The sequence below is a fragment of the Chlorocebus sabaeus genome, chromosome 14 (genome assembly GCF_047675955.1).
Source record: "Chlorocebus sabaeus isolate Y175 chromosome 14, mChlSab1.0.hap1, whole genome shotgun sequence".
Classification (NCBI taxonomy): Eukaryota; Metazoa; Chordata; class Mammalia; order Primates; family Cercopithecidae; genus Chlorocebus; species Chlorocebus sabaeus.
Window position 1 is genome coordinate 106497370 of NC_132917.1, and position 18789 is coordinate 106516158.

An 18789-nucleotide genomic window follows, 5' to 3' on the forward strand; every position below is an offset into this window, starting at 1 on the left:
AATAATAATAGCAATAATAATAATAATAATTTTGCCCTGAATAAGTTTATGATCTTAAAATATAATATGGACATAAATTACTAGAAAACAGGGCATTTTTGACTATACGCCCCAGCAGTGTTTCGGAGAATGAGAGGAACTCCAAGGAAAGAGAGCTTACCGCATCATGGATGGAAGGGAGGGCAACGCAGATTACAGACAGGAAGCTACACAGGATTATTCCTCAATGCAGCCTACTGTCAACTGGATTTGCATCAAATTCACAGAAGAAAGCCGTCCAGTGCACTGCAGAGTGAAAAAGAGATTACGTTACAGTGTCTCTAAAACATACCTTCCTATTAACTTATTTTTTCTTTAGTGAAGACTGTGATTTTTAAAAAAGCAACATCCCACTTAACCAGTACTGTAGTTGAGAATTGCTTTATATTTCAGAAGTATTCCCTTTTATTTTTATTTTATTTTATTTTTGAGATGAAGTCTCACTTTGTCGCCCAGGATGGAATGCAGTGGCAGGACCTTGGCTCACTGCAACCTCTGCCGCCTCCTGGATTCAAGGGATTCTCCTGCCTCAGCCTCCTGAGTAGCTGGGATAACAGGCATGTGCCACCATGCCTGGCTAATTTTGGTATTTTTGGTAAAGATGAGGTTTCGCCATGATGGCCAGGCTGGTCTCGAACCCTTAACCTCAAGTGATCTACCCACTTCGGCCTCCCAAAGTGCTGAGATTACAGGCATGAGCCACCAATCCCGGCTAGACGTCTTCCCTTTTAAAACATGTATGTAAGCACTGAATGACTAGGCTGTAAGTTACTGGAGCCCTCACTCAATGGCAGTCTCCTACTCGGCACTTTACTTTCAGAAAAAGGCAGCAAATGCAGGAAAACAAGCAAATTTTATTAACTTTTTAAAAAGTAATTTGAGCACATGGCTCTGACTTAGTAAAGATTCTTCCGCTCAATCTTCTACACACTTAACACTATAAAATGAGGATGCATGTTCAGAATGATGACTCTGCGACATTACGAGGCACCCCCCATCAAAAAGGGATTCATTTCATTTACTGTCCTACGCTTTCCAAGGTGAGATATCTGCCTCCAATATACGTACATATATTTTTAATTTCAATTTATGTTCCAGCTGAAGGGAATGTCCGGTTAATCTTTAACCAACATGAACATTTAATTTAGCAAAACAACTCCTTCCTGAGGCATTCTGATTAATTGAGGGTTATTGTAGCTAACATAAATGTCTCGTCCACAATGTTCACCTAAGGCGGATTTCAAAATGGAAATTTGCGTAAAATCTTAGCTTTTCTAAAGTTACAGACTCTCTTAAAATTGTTCCTATCTGAAACTAACTCTGCCCTGCTGCTAACAATCAAAAACAATGTAAAGTTGTGATCATTTTTATTTTTCGGCTCAAGCACCTGTTACATTTTAAAGTTATGAAGTTTTGATGTGTAACGCTGATCACCACAGGAAGCGTTTGATAAAACACGTACTGAAAAATAGGTCAGTGTTTAAGTGCACTTCCGTTCCTTTTTTTTTTTTTTTGATACCCTAACTTACATTCAACTTTATAGTGTTACTTCATCTGTTTTTCCTTTATTTACACAACTAAATAGAGCATAGTTACTTCCTGAAGTCCAGATCACAGTTCTTACATAGAGGCAGGAGAATCGTACTGATCATCCATAGAGGACACCCCACTTTTTTGGGGTGTGTGTGTGAACTTTAACTCTTTGTAGTGGTGGTTTGTAAAAAGTTAATCCTACCAGTCACTGAGAGATGGGTTTCATGGGTTTCTAAGCTGCCCCTTCTTGGGTCTGATGAGGTAGTGAAAAGGTACTTTGTAGTTTGGGTGTGAAACCACTGTGCCATATTAAGACTTGTCTCTTCCCCATGTGTTCATGCAGGTGAAATGAAATGCGAAGATCTGTATGTCCACCAGTATCTGTTTTGAGATTCTCATAGTGAGTTACTAATGGCCGCCTTTTAAGTCCCTTCACTAATGCTCACTGTTCTCTTTGACACACTCGTAAGTGTGGAATTTCCATCCATCGTGAAAGGTTTGCCAAGTGTCTGCTCTGTACTGGGTAGGCAGGAGAAGGGTCGGGGCTGTACAGGAAAACCAGGAGTGGCTCCTGCCCTCAGGGCGTTCATATCGTCGCTGAGATGAATGACACAATTAAAGAGCAATAGGCTCATTACTCCAGCGGGTATTTATAGCAGTAATAGCAACTTTTCTAGCACAGACGCACTTAAGGGCAGGAACTGTGGCTTGCTCATTTGTGTACCTCCTGCAGTGCGCTCTCCATGTAGTAAGTTGGCAATAACTATTCTTCTTTACATTTAACAAATGTACAAAGCAAAACTGTTCATCCCTTACAAGCCAGTCCTCCCCACTTTTCTATTTGGGATCTTGGCACCGTTATCTTTGTGGATGTGGGCATCCAAAGCCTCAGGTTATACTCGTGCCCCATTCTCTTTCTCTTTGGTCCCCCACATCCAAGCAGCTGCCAATTCATTTTGAGTCTCCCCTTCCATTTCTCCTAAAACACTTTCCCATCCATTTGCAGTTGGGGTTATGAACTCTCTTGGAAATGCGAACTTTTGTCTGCTCTTCCTGTCTCCAGCTGTCCTTCCGTGCATGCACCAATTGTGTCTTCTTGGGCTGAGCCCAGATGATGTCCACACGTAACCACTTTCCTTCTTGGCCTCGCGATCCGCTCTGTGCAGTCTCTGGTCCATTTAGGCAAGTGGGCCATTCCTTGTCCCTACGGAGTCCTCCCACATTCCCGTCTGCCTCAGGGTTCTGAGCTGCCGCCACTGAGAATTTTCTCCCTGTCTATCTCCACCTTTCAAAATGCTACCATCTGCATTATTCAGGGGTTTGGGTTGCAAAAAGAGAAAGTGCCTCTGGGTACCTTAAGCAGAACAGGAGAATTTACTAGAAGAATATCAAGTAGCTCACAGGGGAACTGGAGAGCAGAAGGGGTGAGAATGGAGCTGGCTAACTCCTGTGGGAGGGACGTGCTGGGACTATTTCAGCTATGGCAAATTGAATCTCACCCTCCCTTGTCCTTGTCACCCTCTCCAGTTTCACAGTCTTGAGTAGGAGGGTTCCACTGGCCAATTCCAGGCTTTTCATTCTCACAGGGCTTCCGGGAATGGAGAGACCGAGGTGCCCACTCTGCCTCCCTCCAGGGTTTAGACAGGTCTCTCTAAAACCAGGAAGGGGCTAGACACAGGGCAGCCCAATTAAAGGCAGCTTCTCACCACGTCATCTCTCAAGGTCATTGCCAACACCACCACCTTTCATAAAGCCTAAAGCCTAAATCCTCTCCTGATTCTCCAGACATATTTTCTTTTTTTTTTTTTTTTTTGAGACGGAGTCTTGCTCTGTCGCCCGGGCTGGAGTGCAGTGGCCGGATCTCAGCTCACTGCAAGCTCCGCCTCCCGGGTTTACGCCATTCTCCTGCCTCAGCCTCCCGAGTAGCTGGGACTACAGGCGTCCGCCACCTCGCCCAGCTAGTTTTTTGTGTTTTTAGTAGAGACGGGGTTTCACCGTGTTAGCCAGGATGGTCTCGATCTCCTGACCTCGTGATCCGCCCGCCTCGGCCTCCCAAAGTGCTGGGATTACAGGCTTGAGCCACCGCGCCCGGCCTCTCCAGACATATTTTCTTTGGTACTGTTCATATCTAGTTTTATATTACAGTTATTTGTATGCTCGTTTCAACCTTCTTTTTGGATCTTTCCTCTCCATGTCTCCTAAACTATTTTCCCATCGGTTCACTCCACTCCAGTGTGCGTTATCACCTCTCTGAATAATGCAATCTTATACCTGCTCTTTGCACATCCAGGTGTTCTTTGGTATCTGCATCAGATGAATGAATCCTGAAGTGGACCTTATAATGCCTTACAAATAGAACTACACCAGATATGCTTCATTGAATTGATGGTTAAGAGAGAAGGTCATGAGAAAGCAGACATGAGTGTTCACCATGTGCTGAACACACAGTTGAGACACGTTTACATTATCTCCTTTAATTCTCACAACGCTTTGCAAGAGCACTATTAATATCTGAGGCTCAGAGAGGTGAAATGACCCCAAGGCACAGGCTTGAAGGTAGGCTTTGAGCCTCTGACGTCTGACTTGGACAGCACCCTCAACCTCGCTTTATGTTTTCCATGAGTCCAAGGAGGGATTAGAGAAAGCCTTGAATGGAGATCTGAAAGAGAAGGAGGGGGACAGGGAATTCCTAACCGCCTTCACACCACAGAAGGCTGAAACTAGTGTGACTCAGTGTGGCACTGTGGGCAGAGCTGAGTGACTGAAGCAAACAGCTTACACTGGACAGAGGTAAAAAGGAGATTGTATGGCAGGACTAAGCTTGAGAGGCCTTTGGAAGAGAGGTCATAAGGTATAATGCTGATGGGATTTTAGACAAAAGTGTACTACACCTCCTTCCATTCTATGTTTTTTATGCTTTCAATACTTTGTGATTGAAGACAGTAAAACAGGTGTGGACACATTAATGGAATAGAATGCAGAAAAACCTGTATAGTTTTAGATAAAACATAAGCTTCAAGGAAATGTCTCCCCCATATTAAGCCTTGCAGTGGGTTGGATGTTGGCCCTAAAAGATATGTTCACCTGGAAGCTGAGAATGGGACCTTATTTGGAAAAAAGGTCTTTGCAGATGTTGTAAGATAAGGATGTCGAGATGACATCATATTGGATTACAGTGAGCCCTAAATTCAATGATACTTGTCTTTACAAAAAGAGAGAAGGGAAAGGACACAGGGAACCAGGTTGTGTGAAGACAGAGAGGCAGAGGTGGGAGTGACGCTGCCACAAGCCAAGGAATGCCTGCAGCCGCCAGAAGCTGGAAGGGGCAGGGAACGATTGTCCTCTACAGCCTTCGGAGAGAGGCTAGTGTCTTGATATCAGACTTCTGACCTCCAGAACTTTGAGAAAATAACCTCTGTTTTGTCACCCAGTTTGCGGTCATTTGTTAAGGCAGCCCCAGGAAACTCAGGCCTCTCAGGGCTAAATCCCCCAGCCTCCCCGGGGGAAAATGCTCAGTCTTCTGTCATCACATAACTTTTGAGGAGACCATGGTGGGCAATGGGGAGCCATGAGAAGTTCTTAAGCACAACCACCGGCAAATGGAAGCAATTTATAGGAAGGTTAGGATGACATTGATGTTCAGTGCAAATCTGAGGGATTTAATAAGTAAGTAATGGGAGACCACTTGGAAGGCAGTTGTGGGGAAATGAACAAGAGTTTTGAAGTCACGTACATGCAGTTCTGACCCCAGTTATTTGATCCACTGATCAAGTGATTTCATCTGTAAAATGGGGACAATACTATTGTGTGTGGATTAGAGATGATTTATGTCAAGAATTCAATCAAAATACTTTATAAGCATTGCTAGGAATGATGTATAAGTTACGATGCCAGTGATGGAAAGGGAAAGAAAGGTGCAGTTAAAAAGATGTTTAAGAATCACCAGAACTCAGAACCATGGGGGCAGACTGAAAGGGGTCTTCGTGTCATTCAGTGCTCTTCTGGCTTTTCTTGGGGAGAACTTGGAGAGAGGGAAGGAAAAGCCAAGACGACAATGAGGTTTCTCCCAGGAGCTGAGGTGCCTGGTAGACTCTTGGCCAGGCCTGAAACCATGGGAGGAGGAGCTGGTCTGGGGAGGAGATGAGTTTCATTCTGAACATGGTGACCTAGAAGAGATGCTGGGCCATGTGTAGGGAGTGCAGATTAGCTGGAGAGCTCTCTAAGGCTACGGGTCCGGGAGTTAATCAATGAAGGTTTAGACAGGGAGTGTACAAAAAACAATCAACTCTCTCTTAAAAAAAAAATAAAAAGGTGCATATCAGAATAAAAACAAAGGACCACCATCTGCCTTGGGGATATTACTTTTAGAGGGTGGGAAGACAACAAACTCTCTAGAGGAGGCAGATCGGCAGGTCAGAAAGGTAAGAGAATCAGAACTGGCTGTGTTTGATGAATGAAAAGATGATGGTGTTTCTGGAAATAGCAGAAATGCTACATACTTCAGAAAACTGCAGAGGCTAAAGATTGATAAAAGGCCACTGGATGTAGATAGATAATGACATCGGTGACTTTCTAAAAAATCAGAGGAGGAAGAGGCATGCAACAACCATGATTCAGTGAAAGTTTACAAAGCAAACAAGCTAGAAACTGGGTCAACATGGTTATACTTATTTTGAGTAAATTAATTTAAAATTGGGCAGACTGATGACTAGTATTCTTTCCTTATTGTAAAGCTAGATGTTAGTAACACGAGGCTTACACAGAAGGATGAACTGAGGTAGCTTCTTTCACAATATCAAAACAAGGAAAAGGGAGGCTGTCCTGATTCCCTGAGCTTGTACCTGATCCCTGCTCAGTGTACTGTGCCTTCTTCCACTTACTGAGCTATTGAGGGCTACCTACTGCCAGGGTCCTTCACATAGGAGGTAGGTAAATATTATCTCCCCATTTGACAGATGTTAGAAAGGCTAAGGACCACCTGTGCAAGGTTATACAGTTCAGGAAGTCGACAAACACTCACCTGTCTGACTTCAAAGCTACACTGACTCTAGTTACCTGTCCTCGGGTACTTCCTTTCTGGAAGGAAGCAGATGACTGAATCAAATAATACTACCTTGTAACCTTGGGTAAATTATTATTGTCTTAATAGTAAGCAGAGACCGGCAGCCTAAGAAAGAATCTCATTAACATGGATGCAGGCTATCCTGCCAGGAAATCAGAATCATTTGAATATTAGGATTTCCTTTGGGAAACCATATGGGGAGGAGAAAAGACTTCCGGATGCATGGGTCTGTGAAAGGGAAACTTGCGTCTTTCCCCTTGCTTTTGGGTTTTAATCTTCCAAGTTTGTTTATAGGCTAGCCACAACTTGAGGCTGAGTGAGCTGAACGGTCCCATCATTAGCGACACTCCTTCTCGGGGCACATTCGGGCAGCTCCTGTTCGGTTTCTGTCCCCATGGGTGTGCAACCAGAATTCCACTGGCTGGGGCAGGCCTGGATGCCTGGGAGGCAACAGAGGTCGAGTTTCTTCTCCTTTTACGAAGTGCCCCGGACAGGGATGATGGACTAAAAACGTGTCTGGTTGGGAAAGTAAATAGATGCAAGGCAAATAAATAAAAATGCCCACAAGCAATTACAAGGAGGAAGTGACATTTTTATTTAAGTCACTTTTCTGATGGACACCAGGCCTGCTTAGCTGAGTGCCGTGGGAATGCTTCCGGGAGGGGGGCGGCTGCCCAGCAACTACAGCTTCGCGATAAGGACATCAAGCAAACAAAAAGAGGACGCAAAGCCCACCCGGCAGTCATCCCAGGCTGGAAGTTGGAGCCTATGTTTTCACTCTCCTCCCCACCCACCCAGCCTGCCCCCCACCGCCCGCGCGCAATTTCGGGCGTGGGGACCCTTTCCTGTCCCCGGCGCCGGGCCAGTGCTGCGCCTCCAGAGCGGAGCGTCCCGCAGCCCCGCGCTATACCCGCGCCCGTACCGGGACCCGGGCGCGGAGCCTGGCGGCGCCGGGGGGCGCCCCAGGTGGGTCTCGGGTCCCCGCCCCGCGTGCCCGGGCCTGGGCCGGCCCCTGGGCGGCGTCACGGCGCTGCCGGGGAGGAGCGCGGGAGGAGGAGGAAGAGCGCGGTGGAGGCGGGCGCTGCGCGCCGGGGGAGGGTCGCCGCCGCCGCCGCCGCCGCCGCCGCCGCCGGGATCGTCAGGCCGGAGCCGCGCGGCCGAGCGGGCGGCGGGCGGAGGGGAGGGCTCGGCTGCGGGGAGGCTCGCGGCGCCCGGGCCGGCGGGGTCCGCCCGGGCCGGCAGCGTCCGCCCGGCGGCGGGAGGAGGGAGCGGCGCAGACAAAGAGCGGCGCCTGGGCGGGCGCAGCGCGGCCGCCGCCCCGGGACCCGCGCCGCTGCCCTCCGGCTCCGCGGGCGGCCCACGGCGAGGTAAGCACGGCCAGGCAAGCGCGGGGCGGGGGCCACAAACTTGGGGTCGTTGGGCGGAGTTGGGAGCGCGGCGGGGCTCGCGAGCCGGGGTGCGCCCGGGAAGGGGCTGGGAGAGCGGGTCCCCCCCGCGCCCCACCGGTACTCTCGGCCCCGCCGCGGCCTGGGCGCCCCCGACCGTGGGCTGCCGGGCATCTCCCGGCTCGGCACCTTCCTGCCCGCTTTCCCATCCCCAACCCCCACCATCGGGGGCCGGCGCAGGGGCGGGGACACCAGCCAAGGGCGCGGGCGGGGATCAGGGCAGGGGGCCCGGCGGCGGGGCCCGGGGACTGGAGACCCCCGGGTGCGCAGGCTGCGCCTGGCCTGCGGGCGGGCGGCCGGCATGGAGCTCCGGGCTAGCGTGGGACCGTGCGGTGGCCAGGGTCGCCAGGGCGCGTGTGCCAGGGAAGAATAGCCGCGGATCGCAGGGCCCCGGCGCAGGGACCGGGGAGGCCGCGATCGGCCGGGAGAACTTAACTGTGTTTATTACAACTATTTATGATCGCGCACAAAGCTGCTGTCACATCGCATAAAGAAGGTCCTCGCTTCGGCGAAGGGAGCTTTTGTGCCCGGCTTCAGGCTCTGCGCCCTGCCCCAGATTTACAGGACTCTTACAGCCACCTGAACCAAAGTTTCTCACAATCGCTCGGCCTTCTCGTTTTTTTCAGGGCGATTTAATCACCCAGTGGTTTTGGAAAAATTTGATGTGTGAGTTTTAAGGCATGGACGGTAACTCCCTTACCAGCACAGTTAGCTTGGCATTGTGGGGAGGGGTTTAATTTGCAAAACGCTGTAATTTGTAGACAATAAGGATCTCTGTGAAAGTCTGCGCTGGATGCTAGGGGTCATTGGCTGGTGGACCCCAGGCACCTGACTTAAACTAGTTTTGTAGCAGCTTCAGGGACAAAGCCGAACGTGCGTGGAGTCGTGGAGTCGTGGAGTCGGCCTTGGTCACTTCTCACAATTTAGGTTGGCAGATTCCTCTTTATTTGGCTTTGTTTATTTTGCCAACAGGTTTAAGGCCGCTTCTGCCAAGTTTGCATATGCATAATGGGATGAGCAGGCCCCAGTGTGAGCAGGAGGGGGCCTAAAATATCGCATGGGCCAGCTCCGTCCCTCGACCCAGAAAGAAACAACCCTGAGGGGCCGGTGGGCGTGGCTTGGTGGGACCCACAGGTAGGGGAGTCCCTTCCTGGCCCAGGCCCAGTCCCCGCTTCTCGGAAGGGATTTTGTGTAGGAATGAAAGTGATTCAGGGTGTTTTTCATGCCTCTGTTTTAGACGTAGTTATCAAGTCTCAAAAGTGATGGAAAATGAAATTAACCTGGGCTGCTTTAACTTACCGAAACGGAACTGTGCTTGTGAACACTCCCTCATAGATAAGCAGGTGAATTAGTAACAGGATTCAAGCCTATGCGAGTTTTATGTAAGGAGAATGGCAGTCATCGGACACATGGAGAAGAAATTGACTTCACCTGGAGATTGGGCTAGACATGGAGGTTTTTTGATGTTTGGAACAGGGATTTCCTGAGAAGCAAGTGTTAACCCTGCTTGTGAAGAAGTGAACACAAGGGAAAATCCTACCTCAGTATATTCTCCCCTGAAGGTTGGTTAGATGTAGTTTTGATTGGAGAAGGTGGCGGAATCTTAGTGGTCTTCTGGCGGCTACTTGAGGCTGAAATGGAGAACTTTAGGCATAGGAAGCTGTGGAGGTGCCTGGCCCACTTCCTGTCCGGGAGGCCTCTCCTGTATTCTGAGCTTCTTTCCTGCTTCATAAACATTCAGGGGGATTGATCATGAAACACGGGATGAAATTGGGTCACAAATTACCATCAGGAAGAGTTGGCTGCTGCATAAGCCCCTCTGTCCACTTGTGGAGAAACTGACCCTGTTAACCGTGGGGCTCGCTGAAGGTGCCTTGCAGGTGGCTGTGCTCAGTTTTCAGGCTTTGTGTTTTGCTTAGGACGCGCTGCATACTTAAATCTTCTTCATCCCTGCTCTGTTTGACCCTGACATATTCCCAGGCTCTGTCATTTACATTTTGGGTTATTTAGCTTTTCCAACAAACAGCAGATCTTATGTACACAGTACTATATTTGAGAAATGCACTATCATCCATTTTAAATACACCGGAAGTCTTCCTTGCATGTGCACAGACTGGATAACCTTTTAAAATACCCTAAGACTCCGCGAATGGCGCAGAATGTACTGGAGTCTTTTACTTGATCAGTTGCACTAGCTTAATTTGCCCTGGCTAGAGCAGGCTGTGCTGCTCTATGGGACACCCATTTTTCTAACTGCTCGGACTGGCTTGCCATGTGCACTGGGGGAGACAAGGCTTGTGAAATTCATTCTCTGACATTAAAAATGAGGCTTAATGACTGAAGAGCCCAAAATTGCTTGCCGGAACTGCAGGGGAGGATGATGAGCGATGTTTGGGAAAACTGTTTTCACAAGTGAACTGGAAACTCCCCACAACTCACTTCAGAGGCTTAGGAAATTAGTTTTCCCATCCAGAGAGATGGCAAGTGGCACTTCCAAATGGTTTCTCTTTCCTAAAATGTGTGATGGAAGTACTTCACGGCACGTTTTCACAAGGCCTAAGCTAAAACGTGATTTCGTGTGTGTTGTTCCATGCCTGAGTTAAGCCAACTCAGAAGAAGGTCATGATAGCCTTTTAATGGGTTATCAAAAGTATGCAGCTAAAGCAAAAATAGTTTTGCATTTCTTTAGGCCATTTAGTAGCACAATTACAAAATTAGACTCTATTCTTTTCCTGCATTTTCCTTTGAACATATCCCAAAGTATGTTTATTTCTAAAGGTAACTGAGCATTAGCAAGTATTACCTCTGCCCAGTGACACACATCCACACGCACGTGCACTGGCACATACATTCCTTACCTCCAGAATCTTATTTCTCGAAACTGTGGAAATGAAAGTTATTTTGATTGAGGTAGCAGTGTCACAGTGATGTCTCACTGTGTCACTGTCCCTGACCAGGCTGAGTCGCCTCGGTGTCCTGAGTTCTTACTCATCCCAAGGGTCATCTCTTATTTCTTTTCTTCCCCACATCTTATCAACTCCAAACTAGAGGGGATGGCATCATCTTTAAACCTCCACGGCACACTCTTTGTGTCCCTGGTTTGTCATCTGTGATATTCTTTCCTACAGGTTTTTTTTTTTTTTTTTTTTTTTTTTTAAAGCAGGGTCTCACCCTGTCACCCAGGCTGGAGTGCAGTAGCACGATCACAGCTCATTGCATCCTTGAGCTTCTGGGTTCAGGCAATCTTCCCACCTCAGCCTCCGAGTAGCTGGGACTACAGGTGTGCACCACCATGCCCAGTGAATTTTTTTATTTTCATTTTTTTGTAGAGACAGGGTATTGTTGCTTTGCCAAGGCTGGTCTCAAACTCCTGGGCTCAAGTAAGCCTCCTGCCTTGACCTCCAAAAGTACTGGGATTACATGCCTGAGCCACCATGCCCTGCCCTATGGTTTTTTTTTTGCCTTCATCTTTTCTTTAATAAACTCTGAACCCCTTGGGGGCAGACTGGTCTTGCCACTTATACACAATGGGTGCGCAACAAATACTTATTGAATATGTGAATATTGAGTTCCCAGCCTGTCGGTATTGGAGCTCTAGCCTCCCACTGAGATTCGAGTGGTACGAGATCTCCAGCATTCTTGTAAATCTCAGAAACTTCTGTCTACTCTGGAAGGCTTTGACCTCAGGATGTTCAGACAATGGGAGAATTTAGTCTGTTGGCCTCTCTATTTGGCAAATTTTCTGTCACATGAGTCATTTGTAGTCCTGAAGCTACCTTTAAAAACAACAACGGCAACAACAGAAACAAAGCCAGACGCATACCCACCTGCGTTACCTGGTGGGCTGGCTGAATGGTTTGCTTTTGTAGGTTAGTCTGTTCATATCAACCTGAGTTCGAAACGCTGGGCAGAGTGTTTGTGATCCTGGCCCGGTAAGTTAGTTATTTGTGTCACCCCTTCTTTCTACTATTGTATTTGTAGTGTTTTCAAGAAAAGAAGCTTCCAGTGCACTCAGAATTTTAAGTAGTGCAGTTGCTTCTTTTGAGACAGTTTTGTGAAGTGGGGTGCTCCTGTTGCCCAATTGTTAATGAGGACCTAAATAAAACGCCATGATGAGAGAATGGCATGTACTAATGCATGCACGCTCATTCATCGTTTGCAAAGTCCTTTTCACATACACCATCATTTTAATGTCAGAATAACATGACGCACTTGGTTCTGGCCCTCATGTCTAGGTAGGAGACTAGGGATGACAGAGCTTGAATTTGGGGTTAAGTGCTTCTGCAGGCCGTACATGAGGAGCACCCACGTGTTGCTGGGTAGAGTTGTTTTATCCTGAGACAGTTTATGATACACAGTGTCCTTGGGTGTCTGCCTTTGCCGTGTCGCAGCTGCGTGTGGATATTGGCGGAGAAGATTCTGGGTGTGAGCTGACGAAGGTTCAGCGGTGTGAGGGGAGGCCGGTAGCGGTGTGAGGGGAGGCCGGTAGCGGTGTGAGGGGAGGCTGGTAGCGGTGTGAGGGGAGGCCGGTCGTGGTGTGAGGGGAGGCCGGCAGGAGCAATGTCAGTCTCTCTTGTCCTCACCTCCTGGTTATGGGCCAGGGTTACGCTGGAAAGCCTCCTCAAGTTGAGAGAGCTTATTCCTGTTTAGGGCGTGTATTAGTCAGCTCCAGCTGCCTTAAGAGAATAAAACACAGAGGCCGGGTACAGTGGCTCACGACTGTAATCCCAGCTACTTGGGAGGCTGAGTCATGCGAATTGCTTGAACCCAGGAGGCGGAGGTTGCAGTGAGCGGAGATCGCGCCACTGCACTCCAGCCTGGGTGACAGCGTGAGACTCTATCTCAAAAACAAACCAACACACACACACACACACAGACACACCAAACAGAATGGGTGGCTGAAACTGCAGACATTTATTTTCTCAGAGTTCTGGAGGCTGGAAGTCCATGGCCCTGGGGCCGGCAGGGCTGGTTTCTGTTGAGGATCTCTTCCTGGCTCGTCTTCTTGTGTCCTCACTCACGTAGCCTGCCTTCTGTGAACGCACTGAGAGGGAGGTCTGGTGTCTCTTCCTCTTATAAGGACATCTGTCCTATTGGATCAGGGCCCCACCCTTAAGACCTTTTTTAACCTTAATTGCCTCCTGAAGTGTCCTGTCTCCAAATATAGTCACTTAGGGGTTAGGGCTTCACCATATGAATTTAGGGGGGACCGTTCAGCCCCTGTCAGTGTGTCTGTCTAGGTTCTACAGCAGGGCTGATGCTTTCAGGAAGATCTGGTGCTCCCATCATCCCGATCTCGGATCTGTGTTTATCTGGGGACACCTACCAGGGCTGGTTAGAGTAGTCACAAGTATGGAGGGAATGTCAGCTCTTTACATGTTGGTTGTAGCACCCCATAACAGGGAACAAGCCTTGGTGCTGGCCTTCCAAAGGCTGGAAAGGTTTTAAGTAGAGTGATTGAAGAGAGAGAAAAATCTTGACTCGATTTCATTTATGGAGGCTTCTCTTCCACCTAGGTAGGTAGACACTTATTTGGGGGTTGGTTTGTCTTTGATCGAGACCGTGATAAAATATCAGGGATATGCAAAGGAAAGTCTTTTCTGAACCCTGGATGAAGAGAGCAAAGCAAAAGGAAGGGCCAGTGGCAGCCAGGGTGGAGGGGCCGTCCCCTCTGAGCCTGCCGTCTCTGTGATCGTGCAGTCTTTGTCACATGAGCAAATATCCCTTAGCAGAATGTGCATGACAGTGGTGAGGTGCACCCCGAGCATGGCTGGAATGTTTCTGACCTAGGCCAGTTTGCCTTGTTCAGACATAAGGCAGGAGCAATCCCTGCATGACTGACCTCCCTCTAGCTCCAGATCTGTATGTTCATTCATGCTTTGTTTGCTCATTCATTCACATTGATTAATGCCTAAGAATTATCCAAGTTCTTACTGGTCATTTCCACCATCCCAAACCATTTGCAGCATCTTCTGCAACCTGCCTGCCTTCTCAGTTATATTCCCTATCACCAACTCACTCGGTTATCCTTGAATTCTCCCCTCAGCCCCCAACTAGCTATCAACCCCTATTGATTCTCCCTCCACAAGATCTAACATCTCAATCCTGCTGTCCTTTTTCTCCTTCCCTTGGATATCAAAACCGCTTTTAACCATTCCTGCCAATTCATCCCAGGGTTACTGCACCCTGACAGTCAGGTCTGGGCACGACCTGCACACGGTGGCTCTCCACCATCCTTAGGTCAGTGACTCAAGTCCCCAGCATGGCAGTCACAGGCCTGCACGACTGGGCTGCCTCTCTGTTTCTCCCAGCATCTAAATATTCCCTTCTTCATATACACACATGCTGAGCTACAAGTCATCTGTGGCCACCCACTGACAGTTTGCTAATTGTGATAACAAAACTAAGTTTATCATCAGTTTCTTTTTAAAGACTCTCTCCATTGGGACTGCTTCAGGGTTCTCCTGTGCAGTAATGGCGGGGCTACCCCACTAGAGCTTTGCATGGAATTGAGCGTGGGCCCGGCTCGCTGTCGTGGGAGGAGGGGAGACTAAGTGCAGAAAATGGTGTGTATGTGTGTTTTAATGTGGACTCTCTCCCTGCAAATGCCATTTGAACTGATGGATTGTCAAGAGCAGTGCTGACCCCTTGAAATACAATGTGAACCACAAATGCAAGCCCCAGATGTAATCATAATGTTCTGGTGGCCACATGAAACATGTAAAACGAAACAAGTGTTATTAATTTTCATCATATATTTTATTTTGCCCAATGTATATAAACTCTGTATGTAATCAATATAAAATGTAATTAATAAGATAATTCATATTCTTGTATTTGTGTGAGGGCTTTGAAATTCAGCGTGTAGTATGTACATTTACTGCACATCTTAAGAGGCTCCCTCTCGCTGCATTTTGATTGGCCTTGGCCACATGCGACTAGTGGTAGCTTTGTTGCGGAGTGTGGGTCTATACACTTTTCAAGATTTAAGCTTCATTTACTGTCTGTTTTCCAAAGCTGAGATAGCTAAAGAGACAAAGTGGAAGCAATGTAGAATAATTATGATGGTAATTATGATTATGCTTTACTGGGAAAGGTATCAGCTTTTTAAATATAAGGAATAATGCCATACTTCAGGCACTCAGTGCATGATGTTTTAGAGCACTAAAATCAGATTCAGTTAAAAGTGAATATCTATCATCAAAATACCTTGTTCATTTTACAAATATTTAAAAATGTGCTTTGAATTCTAGAAGTTACCAGTGTAAAATAACATTTTTGTATATCAGTATTCAGCACATTTCTTTCTGAAAAATTTGTTCGGCACCATAGGAAAGGTAAAAAACGACAATGTTAGACAGTGATGGGGTACAGGTGTTATGTTGTTACATAGATTGCCTGTGGGTGAAGTCAGGGCCTTTATTGTATCCATCACTCAAATAACATACATTGTACCCATTGAGTAATCTCTCATCATCCACCCCTTCCCACCCCATTACCCTTCAAGTCTCTGGTTCCATCTGGATAATGGCCTCCAGTTCCATCCGTGTTGCTGCAAAAGATATGATTTCATTCTTTTTTTTATGGCTGAATAGTAGTCTATTTTCTTTATCCAGCCATCTGGAGTATTCATACTTCTGATACATATTAAGTACAAGCTAAAATCATATAGTTTTGAAGTGAACATTAACTTCTTCCTTCACACACGGACACAGACAAACACAAACACACACACATTGTAATCACTGCCCTAAGCACTTTCCGCGTAATAACTCATTGAGTCCTCACCAACAGAATATGTGGTACTTTTTGTTTGTATCTTCATGGCTAAGGAAAGGGAGGCTGCCGTGTCTTAGGTTCCACAGCTAGACTCTGACCAAGCTAGCTGCCGTCCCTTCATTAAGATGTATCTGAAAATACATAAAACAGAACCATAAACTTTTATTATGGTGTAAGATTTGAGAAACATTGATGGAAAATCATTGATAGGGAGTGGAGCTTGCATACAGGTTCATTCTGGGAACCCCTTATCAGCCAAGTGGTTGGGGAAGGCCCTGGACTTTGGATGGACATAATGAATAACTGATACCTTGGAGGAAGGGAAGTCTCGGATGGTCATCACTGGGCACCATTGGCCTGGCTGCTTCTCTCCCCCAGCCCCCTTGCCGTGTTCCGTAGGCTGGTGGTCCTCCATCTGCCCGTCTCCAACTCTGCAGGAGGCACCAGCAGCCCCTGGGGAGAACCACTGCTGGAGGGAACTGCAGTGGCACTGGGTGAGGGGGAGTATTTTCTGTTGTAGTCACAGTGTATTAGTTCAAGTGGCCATGTAGGTGCCATTGTACATGCCTGGGTGATGTGCCTCTTCATCAGTAGCTGTGTGGTGGGTCTCCACCCTTGTCTCCTCCACACTGGGGGCTGAAAAAACAGGAGTGTGTGTCTTCTCACTCGTCCAGGTGGCCCCCGGGCCTTTGTGCTGTTGGAATAGCTTGCACAAGGCCATTTTTACTGCTGCCATTTTTCCTTAATGAGTTGCTGTTGTTGAAGTGAAGGTAGGCAGGTAGGTTCTTGCTGAAAACCTTGTAGCAGGACATACTAAATCCTTTTCCTTTGTGCTTTTATGACATCTGGGAAGGTCTTGAAGAATTCTAAGGTGGGTTTGAAATCTGCTTCTGAGGTCATGAGAGAGGCCAGGTCAAGTCCAAGTATGGATTCTTGGGAGACTGCTGCTACAGGTCCTGATGGGAGCTCTGACACTGGCTGTTCTTCCAAGTGAGTTGCCTGTGCCAGCTTCTCAAACCTACTCTTTTGTGTTGGGAGGGCCACTGGGGCCATCAGAGGATTGAGCAGCCCTCCCTGGAGCAGATGGGACTAAGACAGGACTGTGAGTCTGGCGTCTCTGTGGGGAGAAGCTCCTGCGTGTTCCAAGTTTTGGAGGGGCTGCAACTTGGGCAGTTTCTTTCAACTCACAGGTTTAGATTTGCAGTCACGCTGCCTCTCATGTGGCCACTTGTGTGCCTAGCAGGTTCCAGGATGTGTGGTGGCAAAGATTTGTTTACTTAAACATGCTTAATTTCCCAGCAATGGTGGGGGCAGCCCGGAAGTGAAAAGCAAGACGATGGTGAAATCACAGGGAGATGCCTAGAAAGACGACCATGCCCATCTTGGAAGACAAAGTCCATCAATGTCTCCTTCGATTTTCCTTAAAGGTTGTGTCCCTGTTTAATATCTTTTTTTTTTTTTTTGAGACGGAGTCTCGCTCTGTTGCCCAGGCTGGAGTGCAGTGGCCGGATCTCAGCTCACTGCAAGCTCCGCCTCCCGAGTTCACGCCATTCTCCTGCCTCAGCCTCCCGAGTAGTCTGGGACTACAGGCGCCTGCCACCATGCCCGGCTAGTTTTTTGCATTTTTTTTACTAGAGACAGGGTTTCACCGTGTTAGCCAGGATGGTCTCGATCTCCTGACCTTGTGATCCGCCCATCTCGGCCTCCCAAAGTGCTGGGATTACACGCTTGAGCCACCGCGTGCCCGGCCTGTTTAATATCTTAAGAATTTTGACTGAGTATTTAAGGATGTCTGCAAGTCAACAAATATTTTAATTATGTTGCTTATGAGCCTGGCTGCAGGAGAGAAGAGCAGTTGCTGTCTCTTTCACGCGTTCCCTCTCATCAGCTGTCTTCATTTTAAGGACAATCACTTTGAAAGCTTGTATTCCTGTTTGTGTGCGTCTGTGGGAGGTTGGGGGTGGGGATGCATTGGCAAGAAAACAGCCTCCCCAACAACTTTTTTTTTTTTTTTTTTTTTAACTGCTTTGCATGATGGAAGCCAACTTGGAGACATTGACATAAAAACCACAAGCTGCTTGAGTATTTTTGAGACCAAAAAATAACAAGGGATTCAGGGAGTTATTTTGAGACAGTTTTCGGGAAATTTAATATAGGTGAAGAGTGAATTTTTATCAAATGATTAAAAAAAAGGAAACAAGGTTGGTAGCAGAATCTAGCAAGATGGTTATAAAAACAGATTTTTTTTTGTTTCTTTCCAGCCATTTCCATTCTTTCTTTCCATTCTTCTGGTTCTCCCCTCACTTTTTTGTGTGGGACTCCCCTCATCCCATCTCTCCCAACCTGAACACCGTTTATCTTAAAGTGTGTGTGTTTCCTATCTGTCTTTGTTACTGCACTCATAGGACTTTCTTTTTTTATGTGCTTCTGTTACTGTCTTCTTAGGACCTTCCTAGCTTGGATTTAGAAGGTTCTCTTCCCTTAAATTAAGCCATCTGTCTTGCTTGAGTTCCCTTTTCATAGTTTCCTTGCTAGGTCTGTTTTACATGGTTCGGTAGACAAGACCCGGTGATGCCTATGAAGAAACGTGGCATGATCGTCTTTTGTAAAAAAGGAGGAGGGTGTCAGACCCCGTGCTGTTGTGATTTTCATTTTGAAGCTTTGCTGGGTAGAACTAAAGTTCAGTTGATTGATCACCTATAGAATAGGTGTCTAGTGTTGAATCTGTTGCTTCTTGACTTGATTGTGCCAAGCACCTTATCCCTCAGACGTCCCAGTGGGTGCAGCCGATTCCATCTTCCATAAGAAGTAGGTTTTCCTTTCATGAATGCCTCTGGTTGGTGAGGGTTCCATGTGTAAGGAAGAAAATATGTTTTCAACACACTGCACATTCATACATGTTGCTTCTCATTCATTTTAGATCTTATTAGT

General features: G+C 47.3%; 1 protein-coding gene across 2 annotated transcripts in view; it reads left to right on the top strand.

Moving 5' to 3' along the window:
• Window positions 1-7773: 7773 nt before the first annotated feature.
• Window positions 7774-18789, top strand: part of NCK2 (NCK adaptor protein 2) — a 150197-nt gene continuing 139181 nt past the window's right edge. For both annotated transcript variants that reach the window (XM_008008289.3, XM_038004278.2), the window contains exon 1: window positions 7774-8001. The gene's annotated coding sequence lies outside the window, so the exon portion shown is untranslated. The remainder of the gene's footprint in view (window positions 8002-18789) is intronic.